The 19,080-nt window shown below is 40.3% G+C and overlaps 1 protein-coding gene across 2 annotated transcripts in view; it reads right to left on the reverse strand.

Annotated features, from left to right (window-relative positions):
• The window catches only part of METTL15 (methyltransferase 15, mitochondrial 12S rRNA N4-cytidine), a 392,224-nt gene that overhangs the window by 745 nt on the left and 372,399 nt on the right, over positions 1-19,080 (reverse strand). The window lies entirely within an intron of this gene.

A 19,080-nucleotide genomic window follows, 5' to 3' on the forward strand; every position in this document is an offset into this window, starting at 1 on the left:
TAACAACATATTTGCTGGATATTTATCTAGTTTCTTAAATAAGTATTACAAAAATGAGAATGACAAAAAATAAAAAAATAATATTAAATAAGTAAAGGCTAATATTCTTTTACTCTTAATTACGTAGCATACAATGGCCCATATGCAATTCACTTTTCTCCTGACTTTTCACCTAGGTGAGATTTTTACAACTTATCATAAAATTCATTTTAAGTCACCAGCAAGCAAGAAAATACTCAAAACAATTTGAAACTACTTTTTCACCTACTTTGTGATACTTTTTCTATTGCAAAGTGCTAATAAGTTAATTTAAATTGAAGAAGAAAAATTATCTCCTAGGAGAAAACTCAGGAGAAAAAGTGAATTGCATGTGGGCCCATGATCCTTACTCAATTTACCTTTTCTCCAAAGTTTTTTTCCTATGAGATATTCTCACACCTATTCAATAAAAAGTATTTTAAGCCACCAGTAAGTAAGGAACCACTTTTGACAGTACTTTTTCACCTACTGTTTGGTATTTTTCCAATTGACGAGTACAGTTATTTTAAAAAGAAGATGAAAAAGTATATCCTAGGAGAAAACTTTGGAGAAAGAGTAGATTGGATAAGGTCCAGCATTATCAAAACATTTTCTATATGATTTACTATGTTTCTGCTTAAGATAATCCTTTTGTAAGGTACACAGTAGTCAGCCATCATGTGGCAATCCCACTAACCTTAGAACTTTTTTTCCATTAAGACAAGACAAGGCCGAAAACTTGAAAGACTGTGGCGCAAATCTCAGCCCCCAGAAGACAAACATGCCTTAATCCTCCACTTCAAGAACTACCAAAAAGTAATCACCGAGAAAAAGTCATGTTTTCTATCATATGATATTGCAAATGCAGTTAACAAACCAGCCCAACTGTTCCACACATTAAAAAAACTCTGCAACCCGGCATGCCAAAAAATTTAATATCCAGTCTTTAAAGGACCTCTGTGACCAATTTGCCCATTTCTTCTCAGACAAATTTTCTGCTATACGTGCGTCCGCCATCCAACTTACAGCATCTGAGCCTAATATATCGCCAAAGACAATTAGCAGAGACAAAGTAAAACCTTGGTCAAACTTTAAGGAAATTGATGAAGAATTCACATCAAGCATCCTCCTTCACCTCCACCAAACTACCTGTGACCTGGATCCTAGCCTAACACAGTTCATGTTGAACTGCCCCAACCTGTTTGTACCAGTATTCTTCAAAATTGTAAACTGTTCCTTACAATCAGGGATATTTCCTGCTTTACTGAAGGAAGCAATCATCAGGCCTTTCCTCAAAAAAAACTTCCCTGGACCCAGATGCAATGACCATTTTCAAACCTGTCTCTTACCTTCCCTTTCTGAGGAAGGTAATTGAAAAAGCCATATGCCTCAAGCTAGAAGTCAGAATCTTACAAAACATTATGACCCATTCCAGTCTAGCTTCAGGAAACATCACAGCACTGAAACTGTCCTCCTCCAAATCTGCAACCACCTGCTCATAGCAAGAGACAGAGGAGAGTGCTCCATCCTGATACTGCTAGACCTTATTGCAGCCTTTGATACAGTTGACAATGACATCTTGATAAGCAGGCTACAGGAATACTGCAGCATTGATGGCATAGTTCTCCAGTGGTTCCAATCCTTCTTGAGTGGCAGAACCCAAAAAGTGTCTATGGGGCCCTTCATGTCCACCTCTGTACCACTCAAGTATGGGGTGCCCCAGGGCTCAATCTTTTCTCCCCTGCTTTTCACAGTTTACATGTTACCACTTGGAAAACAAATCCCAAAACATGGCCTAACATAACACTGCTATGCTGATGACTATATATGACCAACTATAAACACCTGCTTAGGCGAACTACAGCAATGGATGAGTGACAACTGGCTGAGACTAAATGCAGATAAAACTGAAGTCCTTCTGATGGGAGGGCAGTGCATGACAACAAAACAACTTCACTTGCAGTCTTCACCACTGGGAATAGGAGGCACGGATCCACACAGCTTTGAGCATGTGTGAAGCCTGGGAGTTCTAACTTATGGGGATTTAAACTTCAGAACTCACATCTCTGCTGTGGTGAAATCATCCTATTTTCACCTGTAGAACATTGCAAAAATCAAGCACCTCATCCCCTTTAGAAGCTCTGCCAACCTTAGTTCATGCCTTCATTACATCCCGACTGGACTACTGTAATGCTCTCTACACACGCCTTCCAAAAAAGGACTTTTAACAACTACAGCGGATACAGAATACTGCTGCCAACCAACTACGTCACTGCCACATAACACCAGTCCTGCACTACCTTCACTGGCCACCTATAAAATGGAGAATCTGATTCCAGATCGGCCTACTGAAATTTAAATCACTACATAATCTGGGCCCTGAATACAAGTCCACCTGAAAATGTTTGGTCCCAGAGCCTTCTGTCATGTCGCTCCTATGTTATGGAAGTCCTTCCCTTAGCAGATCAGGACAGCTCCATCTCTGTTTAAAGAGACACTCTGGTTGAACTCGATGGACGTATGTCTTTTTTCAACCCAAATAACTATGTAACTATGTAACTGAAGCGAAAAAAAATGATGATATAATGATTTGTATGTGTAGTACAGCTAGAAATAAAACATTATGAGCAGAGACATAAGTCTAATTGTTTCCAGTACAGGAAGAGTTAAGAAACTCCAGTTGTTATTTCTATGCAAAAAAGCCATTAAGCTGAAGATTATTATCTCAACTGTCAGTCAAGGATTTTCTTTTTCTCTGACTGCTCTGTAAAAACATTTAGAATTCTGAGTAGTGTGGAAACTGCAAATATTAAAGAATGATACAATGTTATAAAAAACACTATATAACTGAAAATAAAAATGAGAATATTGTGTTTTCTACTAATCTTCTAGTAATTATCCGTACTACACAACCAATTCCTTATATTTTTTTCCGCTTCAGTGTCTCTTTAAATCCAGACTGTGGGTAATCTTGATTTTGAGTAATTTTTTTTTTACACAAATGCATTTCAAGGACTTCTGAGGCGAGGTGGCTTAAACAGATTTTACTTACCTGAGGGCTTCTTCCAGCCCCTAACAGCCATCTCAGCCCTTCGCTGCGGCCCCGGTCCTCCACGTTATCCCGCTCTCGGCCCGTGATGATCATGACCCCACCAGTGGGTCGGCTCTTCTGCCCACACATCCATCTGGCGCGTACTGTGCCTGTGCAGTAGTTGTGCACAAGCACAGTACATGACATGGATGCGTGGGCATTGGCACAGAAGAGCCGATCCGCCAGCAGGGGTTGCGATCATCACGGATGACCAGTGGGACAATGCGGAGGACCAGGGCTGCTGCGAGGGACTGAGACAGCTGCTGGCAGCTGGAAGAAGCCCCAGGTGAGCAAAATCTGTTTAAGCTCCCAGACCTCAGAAGTCCTTTAAGTCTTTGTGCCATAAGATAAGCGATGGCTGGATAGTGTACTGGTTAAGGGCTTTGCCTCTGACACAGGAGTCCAGGGTTTGAATCTCAGCTCTTCCTATTCAGTAAGCCAGCACTTATTCAGTCGGAGACCTTGAGCAAAACTCCCTAAAACTGTTACTGCCTTAAGAGTGCATCCTCGTGGCTGCGGCTCTGGCGTTTTGAATCTGCCAGGAGAATTGCACGATATAAATGTTCTGTGTCGGTCTGTGTAAAAAAATTTTGCATATGAGAAAACACATTTTCACATTAATGCATTGAAGGCTGAGGCATAAGAAAACACATTTTCGCATATGAGAAAACACATTTTCACACAAATGTAATATAGTCTATGGACATGAGAACGTTATATTCTGGTGAAATTACACATCATTGCAAAATTATGCATTCCGATTTTGCATCATAGTTCTAAATGTTTCTGCAAAATTACTATTATGCAATATTGGCTTTCACTAATGCTAAGAGATGAATATTAATGTACATATTAGCTCCATATTTTTAAAAATGCTTCAACATCTTTGCAACGCAATATCCTTCTGCTCTGTGATCTCCTAATAAGTTTTTGACCACTGATACAAAGCTTGCCCAGGCTGCTGTGAGACGTGGTTTGTACATTTTGTATCATGTATTAGGCTATGAATGTAAAGATCATCAAATTGCATTCAGTTTTCAATACAAAATTCAATCAAAATGTTAATTAAAACAGCTGTGACCACGGGGGATGGGCAGTCAACTTACCCATGCACCCTATTCATTCCATTTGCATCACAAGTCGCGTTCCATGATACTCCCACTCTTCCTCCTTCAAGGAGGAAGCACGGTAGTGACATGGAACACATGTGCATCCTATATGTTCCACGGCACTACCAACTTGAAGGAGGAAGTGTGGAAGTGTGTCGCAACGCTTCCTCTGGTCCTCCGATATAAATGTTAAGTACTTATAGCGTCCCTAGATACACATAAGTAAGTAGCTATGTGCCTTAAGATTAAAGAATGAAATAATAACATACTTCCAGATAAAATAATCAAGTTATCACATGTCACTATAGGTGGTCTGGACCCCCTCACTCCCCGGAGAGTACCGAGGGGAATGAAAAAAGCCCCCACTCACGTATCCAGGATCCAGTGTTGCAGCTTCCTCTCCTCTGTCACTTAGTGTCTAGTCTCCATGGTTCCGGTGTGGCTCTTGAGGCCAGAACCACGGAGAATGCAAGAAAGTAAAGTAATTACTGAAAACAAATAACACCACCAAAAAGCCGGATACTGGACCTATACTGGCCAGGCATCTGTCTACCTATACTTGGCTGGGGGAAGGAACACATAACTCTCCAGTTCATGAGGCCTCTGGCAGGCCCCCATACCCCTGAACATTCCCTGGGCCTTTTCACCTTTTGGACAAGAGGAATTTTCACATTTCAGTGCTTCTCCCATTCCTTCCCCCAATAACTTTATCACTACTTATCGTAACAAAATTATCTATACCTTGCTTTTTTTGCCACCAATTAGGCTTTCTTTGGGTGGTACATTTTGCTAAGCATTATTTTATTCTAAATGCATTTTAATGGGAATAATAAGAAAACTATTTAAAAAATTCATTGTTTCTCAGTTTTTGATCATTATGGTTTTAAAATATTACATGCTACAGTGATTAAAATCCACACATTGTATTTGCCCATTTGTCCCAGTTATTGCAACGTTTAAATGATATACCTAGTACAATGTATGGTGACAATATTTTATTTGGAAATAAAGGTGCACTTTTTTAATTTTACATCCATCACTAATTACAAGCCCATAATTTAATAATAATATACCCTCTTGACATGCATATTAATAAAATGTATTCTCTAAAGTCTGTAGGTGTAATTTTACTATTTGGCCACAAGATGTCCTTGTGCATTATTTCCTTTACATAAGTATGCTAAATAGGAAGTAATGCATGCCTGTGTTACTTCGGAAGTGACGCAGGCATCTCATTGATGCCTGCGATCACGTGGACCTAGAGGAGAGATACATGACTAGAGTGGCGGAAACGAGCGAGCGGGAAGCAGCATGGCAACACAATCTAAGAATGATCACTGTTTTTGAACAAAAAAGTGATCATTCTCGGTGGCCATACATGGATTGACTCAGGGGACTTCTGTCCCCTGCCACCAATCCCCCCTCTCGCCGGGACCATCGCGATTGCTGACTTCCATCCGCACAGCCCCGCAGACTGCATGGACATGAGCCTCCTGTCCATACGGCTGAAATGGTTAAGCAATTGCCTTGATTGTCTTATGAGTAATCTGGCCCTGGCGGATGCTCTGCCTCTAATACTAGCCCACAAAGAACATGCAGATCACATGCTTTGACTAAAAATGACTAAAGCCAAAAGCTTAGCATGACAACCAGGCAATCAGCATTACTTATGAGGGATTGTAGATAGCAGCCACCATATTCTTCTCACTTGAAAAATGTTTTTTTTTTCATTATCTATCAATGGCTTATACATTCAGTTACCATAGCTTTTTCTATATTTATTTACAGAATAGTCTTGGCAGCCATATATTTCTGCTGTAATGCCCATAAACAGAGGAAAATGGGGTATTTACTGTACTCACTTCACTTTGCACTCAATACACATCATACTGATTCCTATCATTAAAACAACCATATGATATCACTGACAGATTTTCCTGTAAAAACAGAGATATTGATAGGCAAATTATTAAACAACAAAAACATTATGTAGGATAAACTTTGAAATCAAAAATTCGAGTAGTGCAGATTTAAAGAAATTTTGAAAATTTTTCTAAGTAAAATGTGTAAGAACCACAGCAAATCCTACTAAACTATTGATACATTTCGTTATTACAGCTACTGTGTGTACGTATCTAAATCGTTAATAAACCTAATGTCGCTAAACATTTTTCTTTGTTGCTCCCTGTATTTATTAATTATGCAGTTTCATTTCCAGAGATATCAATTTGATTCACATACTACAGTTCCTCCTGCGCTAAAATTATTTTATTTTAGTTTTTATAATTCATTTATTTAGCCATTCATAATTTTTTATGTAAAATAGGTAAGTGCCTTGATTTTGTGTGTGTGTGTGTGTGTGTGTGTGTGTGTGTGTGTGTGTATATATATATATATATATATATATATATATATATCTGCATAAAGTATCTTTCATAAGTATTCAACAAGCACGCAGATGTCAAGATAGGTTTGCAGTGATAGTGGTGGCCATCGTATTTCTCAATGTCATCAGGTGTCATCATGTGTGACGAGTATGGAAATTGAAACATTCATTTTAGTTATTGCAGAGCTCCAGGTACAAATACGGATTTACCATTCAACTTCTGTATCATAACAACAAGCAGCTCTCCCTTGGGAATATAGCTGTTACATAACATTGACTGCCGAATATAATATTGGAATAGCTTTCCACCAGAGTCCCTGTCAGCCTGACAGTTTTGATTCGACCATAAAGATCCTCATCCCTGCTTTTGGACACACCCCTTGAGATCTAGTTGATCAGAGCAGAATGAATGATGATGGTGAGGTTACCATATCAATCCTTCCCAGCACCTGAAGGAAAAGCATTCCAAGAAAGAATTCTTGACCTTTTATTGCATCTTTTAGTAAATAGAGGTGGTTTATTTTTATTTTTTTAATTACAAGCACACATTTTGCTTAAAGGACCACTATCGTGAAAAAAAATTAAATTTAAAATATAGGTATACACTTACTTATAAGAAAAATACTTCTCCAACATTAAAATGATGTATTCATTACTTTTCTGCTATGTTCCGGTCACTTACAGTAGGTAATACAAATCTGACAGGTTTTGAACTAGTCCATCTCCTCATGGGGATTCTCTGAATTTAATGTATTCTTTACAAAGGCACTCCCTGGAAAGGATCTATACAAAGATGTTGACCAGCCTGTCTACCCGTTACACACTATTTTAGCAGTTGGATTGAGCAACTGCCATTCGGTTAGTGCTTATGAAAATTAACAGAGAATTCCCCATAAGGAGATGGACTTGTCCAAAACCAGATCGTTCAGATTTTTACTGCCTACTGTAAGCGACAGGAACATAGAACAAGAGTAATATATATGCATTTTTACCTGTGCAAAATGTACTTCTTATAAACATGTATTTTAAGCATTACAATTTTTCTTGATAGTGGTCCTTTAAACAGGGTATGACGTATGGCATAACTTCAGCTTTACTTTAGAAGGACATTTTAACTTTTTTTGGACTAATTGACAGGTAATGAGAGAAACTGCACAACACACTGCAAACAGCATTTGTTTAAAGATACTGAAAACCCATTACATCCCTTGCTTGTCTACATCTTCCAACCATCTCAGATTGGCAGTTGATGGAGTGTAGACGTCAGAGGCCTGCAGTTTGACAGCAACTATGTGTTCCTTCAATCCTGCAAAACATGTCTAAAGATTATTTACTGCATAATTTATAGATCATTTCTGAATCCCCTGAACATATTGGATGTACGTGTTTATTCCTATATTGCCACCATTTGATATTACTCCAGAAGAAAATGATTGCGCATGAAAATTAATAACAAAGTAAGGAAACAAAGACTCGCTGGGGAAGATGCCAATCTAAAACTTGGCTGAACAAGGAATTATCCAGATCTAGCCTCTGCTCCCCCTTGTCTGCTAATCATCATAGATTGTTATCTCTTGAGAACTCAACTGTCGAACATAGACGTAAAGTTCTAAGCTAATTTAAAGAAATAAACCTATTGGACAGTAATGGAATTCATATGTGGGAGCTAACAGAATACTGTTGTTTTAGGCTGTTTAAGGATGCAGCAATTTTAGGTGCATATCTTGAACACTGCTAACAGAAATCTAAAGAGAAACTTTGCTTTTTGCAATACAAGTTACAAAAAAAAACAATCTATCTACACTCACCTAAAGGATTATTAGGAACTCCGGTTCAATTTCTCATTAATGCAATTATCTAATCAACCAATCACATGGCAGTTGCTTCAACGCATTTAGGGGTGTGATCCTGGTCAATACAATCTCCGAACTCCAAACTGAATTTCAGAATGGGAAAGAAAGGTCATTTAAGCAATTTTGAGCATGGCATGGTTATTGGTGCCAGATGGGCCAGCCTGAGTATTTTACAATCTACTCAGTTACTGGGATTTTCACGCACAACCATTTCTAGGGTTTACAAAGAATGGTGTGAAAAGGGAAAAACATCCAGTACGCAGCAGTCCTGTGGGCGAAAATGCATTGTTGATGCTAGAGCTCAGAAGAGAATGGGCCGTCTGATTCAAGCTGATAGAAGAGCAACGTTGAGTGAAATAACCATTCGTTACAACCGAGGTATGCAGCAAAGCATTTGTGAAGCCACAACACACACAATCTTGAGGCGGATGGGCTACAACAGCAGAAGACCACACCAGGTACCACTCATCTCCACTACAAATAGGAGAAAGAGGCTACAATTTGCACGAGCTCACCAAAATTGGACAGTTGAAGATTGGAAAAATGTTGCCTGGTCTGATAAGTCTCGATAGAGTCAGAATTTGGCGTAAACAGAATGAGAACGTGGATCCATCATGCCTTGTTACCACTGTACAGGTTGGTGGTGGTGGTGTAATGGTGTGGGGATGTTTTCTTGGCACAATTTAGGCCCCTTAGTGCCAATTGGGCATCATTTAAATGCCACGAGCTACCTGAGCATTGTTTTTGACCATGTCCATCCCTTCATGACCACCATGTACCCATCCTCTGATGTCTACTTCCAGCAGGATAATGCACCATGTCACAAAGCTCAAATCATTTCAAATTGGTTTCTTGAACATGACAATGAGTTCACTGTACTAAAATGGCCCCCACAGTCACCAGATCTCAACCCAATAGAGCATCTTTGGGATGTGATGGAATACAAATCTCCATCAACTGCAAGATGCTATCCTATCAATATGGGCCAACATTTCTAATGAATGCTTTCAGCACCTTGTTGAATTATTGCCACGTAGAATCAAGGCAGTTCTGAAGGCGAAATGGGGTCAAACACCGTATTAGTATGGTGTTCCTAATAATCTTTTAGGTGAGTGTATACAGGGAGTGCAGAATTATTAGGCAAGTTGTATTTTTGAGGAATAATTTTATTATTGAACAACAACCATGTTCTCAATGAACCCAAAAAACTCATTAATATCAAAGTTGAGTATTTTTGAAAGTAGTTTTTAGTTTTAGCTATTTTAGGGGGATATCTGTGTATTTAACAAAAAAAACAAATATATACCCATTTCAATTATTTATTTTTTACCAGTGAAACCAATATAACATCTCAACATTCACAAATATACATTTCTGACATTCAAAAACAAAACAAAAACAAATCAGTGACCAATATAGCCACCTTTCTTTGCAAGGACACTCAAAAGCCTGCCATCCATGGATTCTGTCAGTGTTTTGATCTGTTCACCATCAACATTGCGTGCAGCAGCAACCACAGCCTCCCAGACACTGTTCAGAGAGGTGTACTGTTTTCCCTCCTTGTAAATCTCACATTTTATGATGGACCATAGGTTCTCAATGGGGTTCAGATCTGGTGAACAAGAAGGCCATGTCATTCGTTTTTCTTCTTATATACCCTTTCTTGCCAGCCACGCTGTGGAGTACTTGGACGCGTGTGATGGAGCATTGTCCTGCATGAAAATCATGTTTTTCTTGAAGGATGCAGACTTCTTCCTGTACCACTGCTTGAAGAAGGTGTCTTCCAGAAACTGGCAGTAGGACTGGGAGTTGTGCTTGACTCCATCCTCAACCCGAAAAGGCCCCACAAGCTCATCTTTGATGATACCAGCCCAAACCAGTACTCCACCTCCACCTTGCTGGCGTCTGAGTCGGACTGGTGCTCTCTGCCTTTACCAATCCAGCCACGGGCCCATCCATCTGGCCCATCAAGACTCACTCTCATTTCATCAGTCCATAAAACCTTAGAAAAATCAGTCTTGAGATATTTCTTGGCCCAGTCTTGACGTTTCAGCTTGTGTGTCTTGTTTAGTGGTGGTCGTCTTTCAGCCTTTCTTACCTTGGCCATGTCTCTGAGTATTGCACACCTTGTGCTTTTGGGCACTCCAGTGATGTTGCAGCTCTGAAATATGGCCAAACTGGTGGCAAGTGGCATCTTGGCAGCTGCACGCTTGACTTTTCTCAGTTCATGGCCAGTTATTTTGCACACGCTTCTTGCGACCCTGTTGACTATTTTGAATGAAACGCTTGATTGTTCGATGATCACGCTTCAGAAGCTTTGCAATTTTAAGAGTGCTGCATCCCTCTGCAAGATATCTCACTATTTTTTTATTTTTCCGAGCCTGTCAAGTCCTTCTTTTGACCCATTTTGCCAAAGGAAAGGAAGTTGCCTAATAATTATGCACACCTGATATAGGGTGTTGATGTCATTAGACCACACCCCTTCTCATTACAGAGATGCACATCACCTAATATGCTTAATTGGTAGTAGGCTTTCGAGCCTATACAGCTTGGAGTAAGACAACATGCATAGTGAGGATGATGTAGTCAAAATACTCATTTACCTAATAATTCTGCACTCCCTGTATATTTATTAGACCGCGCGTGATGACGTGAGGCGGCCAGCGTGGTGACAGCCGTGACGTTTGAGGAAGAATGAGCCCGACACTTGGGCCCAGTGTCTGGGACGCTTATTAGGCTGGCAGTGAGCAGAGGCAACAAAACATTCAATCTAGTTTGTAAATGTCTAAATATAAACTTATTCCGAGGGATGTCTAAAAAAGTAATTTTTAGGAGTAGGAGGATAAATACAATTGCTTAACTCACTAGTTCATTTTCACCTCGGGTTCACTTTGAGTCCCACCAGAGGTTCTCAAGCGGATATAAGTCTGGTGACTGCGATGGCCACTTCAAAATGTTCCAGCCTTTAATCTGCAACCATGCTCTAGTGGACTTGGAGGTATGCTTGGGATCATTGTCCTGTTGAAAGGTCCAACGTCTCCCAAGCCTCAGGTTTGTGACGGACTGCATCACATTTTCTTCCAATAACTCCTGGTACTGAAGAGAATTCATGGTACCTTGCACACACTGAAGCTTCCCTGTACCTGCAGAAGCAAAACAGCCCCAAAGCATGATTGACCCCCCACCATGCTTCACAGTAGGCAAGGTGTTCTTTTCTTCATAGGCCTTGTTCTTCCTCCTCCAAACATAGCATTGATCCATGGGCCCAAACAGTTCTAATTTTGCTTCAACAGTCCACAGAACACTATCCCAAAACTTTTGTGGTTTGTCCACATGACTTTTGGCATACTGCAGTTGACTCTTCTTATTCTTTGGAGACAGCAAGGTGGTGCGCCTGGGAGTTCTGGCATGGAGGCCTTCATTACGCAGTGTGCGCCTTATTGTCTGAGCTGAAACTTCAGTACCCGCATCTGACAAATCTTTTTTCAGTTCCTCAGCAGTCACACGGGGACTTTTCTCCACTTTGCACTTCAGGTAGCACACAGCAGTCGAAGTCAGCATCTTCTTTCTGCCACAACCAGGTAGCGTTTCAACAGTGCCCTTTGCCTTGAATTTGCGAATGATGCTTCCTATGGTGTCTCTTGGTAAGTGTAACATCTTTGCAAACTTCTTATAGCCATTGCCCTTCTTGTGAAGAGAAATCACCTCTTCTCGTCTTACTGGACCATTCTCTTGACTTCACCATGTTTGTAAACACACCAGTAAATGTCTAGAAGGAGCTGAGTATCACAGTTATTTTAAATCTGCCTAATTGGTGCTTATTATGTTTGATTGCTGCTCGTTAACATCCACAGGTGTTTTCAATACCTGCAAACGAGATAAACAGAGGAACACCAAGAGTCTCAATAGTGTAGTATGTATTGACAAAGGGGATAATGACAAAGAGTAATAGTTGTTATACTCACAAGCATGGGTCACCAATAGGCAATCTGCCTAATTGGTGCTTATTATGTTTGATTGCTGCTCGTTAACATCCATGGGTGTTTTCAATACCTGATCAAAAATACTTGAATGAACCTCTGTTCTTAAAGAGACACTGAAGCGAAAAAAAAATTATGATATTATGATTTGTATGTATAGTACAGCTAAGAAATTAAACATTAAGATCAGATACATCAGTCTAATTGTTTCCAGTACAGGAAGAGTTGAGAAACTCCAGTTGTTATCTCTATGCAAAAAAGCTATTAAGCTCTCCGACCAAGTTAGTCGTGGAGAGGGCTGTTATCTGACTTTTATTATCTCAACTGTAATTGAAATGTTTACTCCTCCTCTGCCAGAGGAGAGTTCATTATGTCACAGACTGCTCTGAAAGACTCATTTTGAATGCTGAGTGTTGTGCAATCTGCACATATTATAGAATCATGCAATGTTAGAAAAAACACTATATACCTGAAAATAAAAGTATGAGAATATTTTCTTTGCTGCTAATCTTCTAGTAATTATTCATAGTACACAACCAATTCATTATATCATATTTTTTTTTTCACTTCAGTGTCTCTTTAAGAGTGGTAGTCTTTAAGGGGTTGAATAATTGTGTCAATGAAGAAATCACAAAAAAAAACATTTAATACTATATTACAAAAAAAATTGATGTCATTTTAGTTGCATTTGGTTCTTTAAAAAGTCCTTGTAAGATTTAATTCTGAACACAATTACAAATGTACACTAAATTCCCTAAAACCCTTTACAGCAACTGTACATTGTACTTAATCATTTCCGGGTCAGAGTTCACTTCCTGACTGACGTCAGGAAGTGAAAATCGTAATCGCTAAGCAAAAGTGCTTAGAAAACCACTTACAAAAGTGCTTTTCTAAGCGCAACGCGCAGGGAAAAGCGCTTTAAAAAAAAGCTCAATAAAACCGCTCAGCTCTTGCAATAGCGCTGGCGATTTAGAATGTGAACAAAGCCTTAGAGTTAGAAACTGGAAGAGGGAGGGTTCTGTGTGAGAGTAGGGTTAAGTTTAGTCATAGCAGAATATGGGTAAAACTTACCGATATTTTACTAACGCAATCCAGCAGTAGAATATTGCTACTAGCTGCAATCACCTGCACCTTTTTTCCAGGGGCCTTGCTTTCAGTATGCATGAATGTTGTAAAAAGTTTAAACAGTTACAAATAAATCCTTTGCAATTTAGCCTATTCTTTAAAAAAAAATGGAAATAAAAATCCAGTTTTACAGCACAGGCTGAACTTTCAGTGTACTAAATATCTTGCTACTTAGTCGGCTGTGTTTCTGTCATGTGAAATCTGATTATCTGTCAGAAAAATTATATCTGGCAGAAGTCGCAGAAATCCATTCTCTTGCAGACATTTTGGACCACTGACATACTGAGCCACTGCCAAATGCAAAGCAAATGGAATCTTAAATGTTAAATACAACATATAGCTTCATGATCACGGAGCTGGCTAAGAATTATCAACAGACGTTTAAAATTCCATCTTTGCGTGAGCGCCTTTTCACTTCAGTTACATCATCGCTGCCATATGTGGGGTTTGTGGACTGTATTTACTGTAAGGGAATCACAGCCAGAAACTAGAAGAGAAGGGCGAAAAAAGGGACAGTGATAACATTGAAAGCTGGACACAGAAATGGGACAGCTTAGGTCTCCATGTTGGCAGACTGAAAACCAATTATTATAAAAAATGCTTTATGGCCAATTCACACGGGCGTCCCATCTGAAATACTTTTCTGCACGCGTGCAGAGAAGCATTTACGGCCCATTTCCATTTGTGAATGGGAGCGGATGCGATGTGGCTTCGCTCCCATTCGCGTCACTTCCACATCCCCTTAATGGAGGAAATGGGGGCAGATGCGGGCGGAACGTGGGCGTACGAGAATCTGCAGCATGCTGCAGATTCTGTGATCGCTCCGCACCGCTCCGGATAACCAGCATGCAATGGAAACTATTCCATTGGCGTACATCTGTAACAGTTCGGCCGCGGTGCAGTGCGGCTATGTAGCTGCATTGCACTGTGTGATATGGAAACGGACCTTTAACGGCTTTTTGTCGGATTTCGGCGGTGTGTACTGATTTTCTCCTTCCGCAGGGGCACATGGTAAAGTGATCATGGGGGCTTCATGTTGCTTCCAGGATCACCTAAGCACAGGGCAGACAAAGTGAGAAAATCCTGGAAAAAGACGCTGTGTTTGTACCACGGTAAACAATGGTACTGGCGTTGTCCATTAATTTGAATGGACAGCACTTAAGCGACGTGCGCTGCGGCCATAGTTTAACCTTGTGAACCCTTAAAGGACAACTGAAGTGAGAGGCATAAGGAGGCGGCCATATTTGTTTCCTTATAAACAATACCAGTTGCCTGACTGTCCTGCTGATCCTCTGTCCTGCTGATCCTTGCCTGACTGTCCCGCTGAACACTTTTAGCCATAGACCCTGAACAAGCATGCAACAGTTCAGGTGTTTCTGACATTATTGTCAGATCTAACAAGATTAGGTGCATGCTTGTTTCTGGTGTGATTCAAAAACTACTACAGCCAAATAGATCAGCAGGACTGACAGGCAGCTGGTATTGTGTAAAAGGAATTAAATATGGCAGCCTCCATAAGTTTCTCCCCTTCAGTTGTTCTTTAATTACATTCTCAGATTTGAATCCCTAAATTGCTGTATAAGTTTCCTTTTTCTGTCTGATACAAATTTATGCCTCTGCTTCTTTTGGAAAAAAAAACAACAACAACAACAAAACAAAACAGGGTCATAGCAAATGGCACGTGCACCTGCAGTCACAGTCATGTTAAAGGGCACCAGAAGTGAGAGAGATATGGAGGTTGCCATATGTATTTCCTTTTAAACAATGCACATTTCCTGCTGTCCTGTAGATCCTCTTCTTCTAATACTTTCAGCCACAGATCCTGACCAAGCATGCAGATCAGATGGTTCTGACTGAATTGTAACTGGATATGGCACAGGCTTGTTTCAGGTGTGTGACTCAGACACTACTAACCAGAATGGTAAGTAGGACTGCCAGGGAACTGATAGTTTAAAAGGAAATAAATATGGCAGCTTCCATATACCTCTCACTTCAGGTGTCCTTTAAACTGATGTAAACCTGAACCTAATGATCCATGTACACCGGCTTTTAAAGAATACTAAATAGAACAGGTTCACAGGTAGGACTTCCAGTTCTTATATGGCAACTTTTCTAAATAAAAAGATATATATATCCAAGCACATCACCTCAAGTTAGAACATTTAAATAAGTTATTGGCGAGGTGCCACAGGGGGTGTGACCAGAAAAATATTTTTAAAAAGTTAACCGTTAACCCTTTAGGTGATGTGTCTGGATATATGTATCTTTTTCTTGTACCTCACCCTTGTGGCCAGGGTTTACTCTAGTACTTTTGCGCAGTGTAGGTGACTACGCAAGGTAATATATTCTTTTGTAGCCAAGTCCCTGGCTTCTAACTTAGCTGTAGGGCTAGCAAAGGTGCTTAGATGATTGAACCATGTGAATGCATTTGTTTGAACATTTGCATGAGAGTGTGCAAAGGGTTAACTGTTTTTAGCTTTTCTAAATAGACCCTTAACCTCTTTGGTAAAAAAAATAAATAAAAAAATAAAATCATGCAATTGAATTGTCTCTCTGTGGTCCACGTTAAATGATTATGCCTTTGTGTTGAAGAGGCATGCTGGCGTTGCTACGTACAGAAGAGGTAAATTGGGCAAAACGTCACTCAGCTACCTCAGGCACCTGCCATAGAAAACAAAGCTTATTTAGCGACTATGGGCCTCTGGGTGTGTAAACTAGGTGCCATGCTCGGCCAAATATGATCTGGGATGCTCAGCTTCCATAAAGAAAAAGCCTTTAGAGGAACTGGAGCATCAAGACATTAAGAGAGTCAATAAGCAGCCCAGTCTTTAAAAGTTGCTGCAAACAACATTCATGGCACCGGAAGTCATGTAAGTCTATGGCAACGCAGGGAATTGAAAAAATGTACGCAGTGGTGTTGAGGCGCGCATGCGCGGAAGCATATTTTTACAATACGCTCCTGTGCACTTCCATATTTCCAAAACAGGAAGTGAGCAAAAGCGAGCGTCACTTCCTGTTTGGCTTTCAGCCAGAAGGGGATTACCGCGTATTAATTCAATAATCCCTGAAGGCCTGTTTTTGGCTGTGCAGTGCTGCCCCCAGGCTGCACCACACCGCTGCTGAAACCAGCCTGAGACATGGTTAGGAGGCTCTGTAAATTGAACCTGATATACTAATATTTGCCTGGGTTGGAGGCCTTTGCAGAACAAGCTTTAACCTGCAGTCCACTTTAATCTGATTACACTAAAAAAAAGTTGTAGAAAGCAGTAAGTCCTGCTCTACCCACTAAGGCTGGAAGGTGTGTTGTACACAGCTCTTCCGTTTTGACTCACTGTGAAGAGTAGAGACCATACTGTTTGCTTAGCAGACAAGGGATGAATCTCAAACTTTGTTGGTAAAATTGGGCCCTAAAGTACGGTTCTGTACCATACATGAAGAAAAAACAAAGTTTTGAAAGCTTGCAAAGAAGTCTTGTACAGCTAGTCATTAAGGATATCACCTAAATAACTTTTGTTGTTGTGTCTTCGGATTTTCTCCTTGACTAACAAAGGACCCCACACAACTGTAATGTATGACTCTTTATACTGCATTACTGTGCATCTGACTTGGTTTGGACACTTTCCTGCAAAAGCATCCTACTGCTGTAGCAATATCAGGTCTTGCAACCGTAGAAAAACAAAGCAGATTTCCCATGACTTTTCTGTATTAGCAGTTGTCTGGTATTAAATGGCCTTAATCGTACATTTCTCTGGCATAATTTGTTTACATGGGAGAGTTAACCAGTTTTTCATTATTCTTCCCAAAATTTTCAATACCCTTTTTGTTGTTAAAGACTTTGGTTAAGAAGGAAACTGCCATTTCTATATCTCTGGATCTGTATACCATGGTGATGCTTTATGTTACCTAGGTTATTTGTCTCAAAGTCCTCATTCAGAGCTTACAGTAGCCTTTTTCCTTCTTGCTCAGTACATACTAGTATATCATCAACATATATGAGACAAACACCCACCTATCAGTTTGTTTCTTGGTATACAAGCAGGGGTCTGCTTTGCTTCTTTGAAATTTCTCCTTTGTCAGTACATCATTGATTTTCATATTCCATGCTCTAGCAAGCTTGTTTGAGGCCACAGATCCCGTTCTGGAGTTTGCACACTAGGTCTGGCCTTTGTAGATTCTGGACTCCCTATGGTTATTCCATATAGCTGTCTTCTGTTAATTCACTGTGCAAGAAAGCTGTTTCAACATCAAAGTGCTTTTGCTGAATTTTCTTTGCAGATGCTACAACAAGCAAAGTTCGACTGCAGTGTGGTTGACTACTGGGAGAAATGTCTCATCATAGACTTCTCCATTTCTCCACTTTTGAAAGTATCCTTTGGCTGCTAGTCTTGCATGTACCGCCCAAATTTACGTTCAAGTTGCACTTGACTTTAAAAGTCCAGTTACAGCCAGTAGCTTTTCTCCCTGCTGGTAGCTCTGTGAGCTTCCAGGTGTGGATATTATGGAGAGATTTAATTTCCTGTTCAGTAGCCTTTATCCATCTATTGGCTCCCCCCCTCTGGGAGCTGAGATATGTCTTCTCAACATGCAGGTTCACATTTTCAGACTGTGTTTGCTTTGTATGAAAGCCAAGCAGGTGGTTTGTCATTGTTCTCTCTTAGTAAACACTAGCTATGCTGATCGACATGCTAATACTTCTGTCTTGTAGGCGAATATAGCGTAACTTTTACGCATCTTTGAATTGGGCCAGTCAAAACTGGCAGGAAGTAAATCTGATTGGCCTGATTCCAAGCTTCATAAAGTTTGCTTTCAATTTAGACGTAAGTTGGAACCATTATCATTTAATTACACATCAGATATGGGGGGGGTGATCTAAATGTACCGTGTAGGAAAAAAGCACAGAGATAACGGGAGCCCCAATGGTGCAGTACGTCACAGAGAATATAATACCAGTATGTGAAAATTGTAGAATGCGGTACTCACAAAAGGGTTGAATCATTAATCTATATCACGCTCGCAGTAGGAGTGACGTAGTAGCAGCCGCACTAGTTTGCGTAATTTACAATAAGTGTGTGCACCTGAAGAGCACATGCTGTGCTGCCAGCAGCTTGCAAAGACTGTAAGCGTTACATTTAACTCTCGCTCAACAATTTACAGGAACAGCGTGATTTGGATTAATAAATCAACACCAAAGGGAGGTTGCAGATGGGTAACCAATCAATGCAGGCAGGTGGAGGTGAACAAACCTGACTCCACTCGGGTATACAGTCCAGCTGGAAGCGGATGAGCTCTTGATACCTAACGGCTAAATGGTTCCAAAGCATGGCAGAGCCACCAATGAGCTAAACAGAACACCTCTCCCAAGGAGCATGAGAAGCAAAAAAAAGGGGGAAAGAAGCGCCTAGGGAATCAATAAAACTAGATTAAAAACACAAACAAATCGAAAAAAGTGTGGTAGCTTACCTTAAGCTCCCTAGCGGTATGGACAGAAATGTCCATCCAAAAAAACATGCTGTGAACA

This window comes from Hyperolius riggenbachi, chromosome 11 (genome assembly GCF_040937935.1).
Source record: "Hyperolius riggenbachi isolate aHypRig1 chromosome 11, aHypRig1.pri, whole genome shotgun sequence".
Taxonomy (NCBI): domain Eukaryota; kingdom Metazoa; phylum Chordata; class Amphibia; order Anura; family Hyperoliidae; genus Hyperolius; species Hyperolius riggenbachi.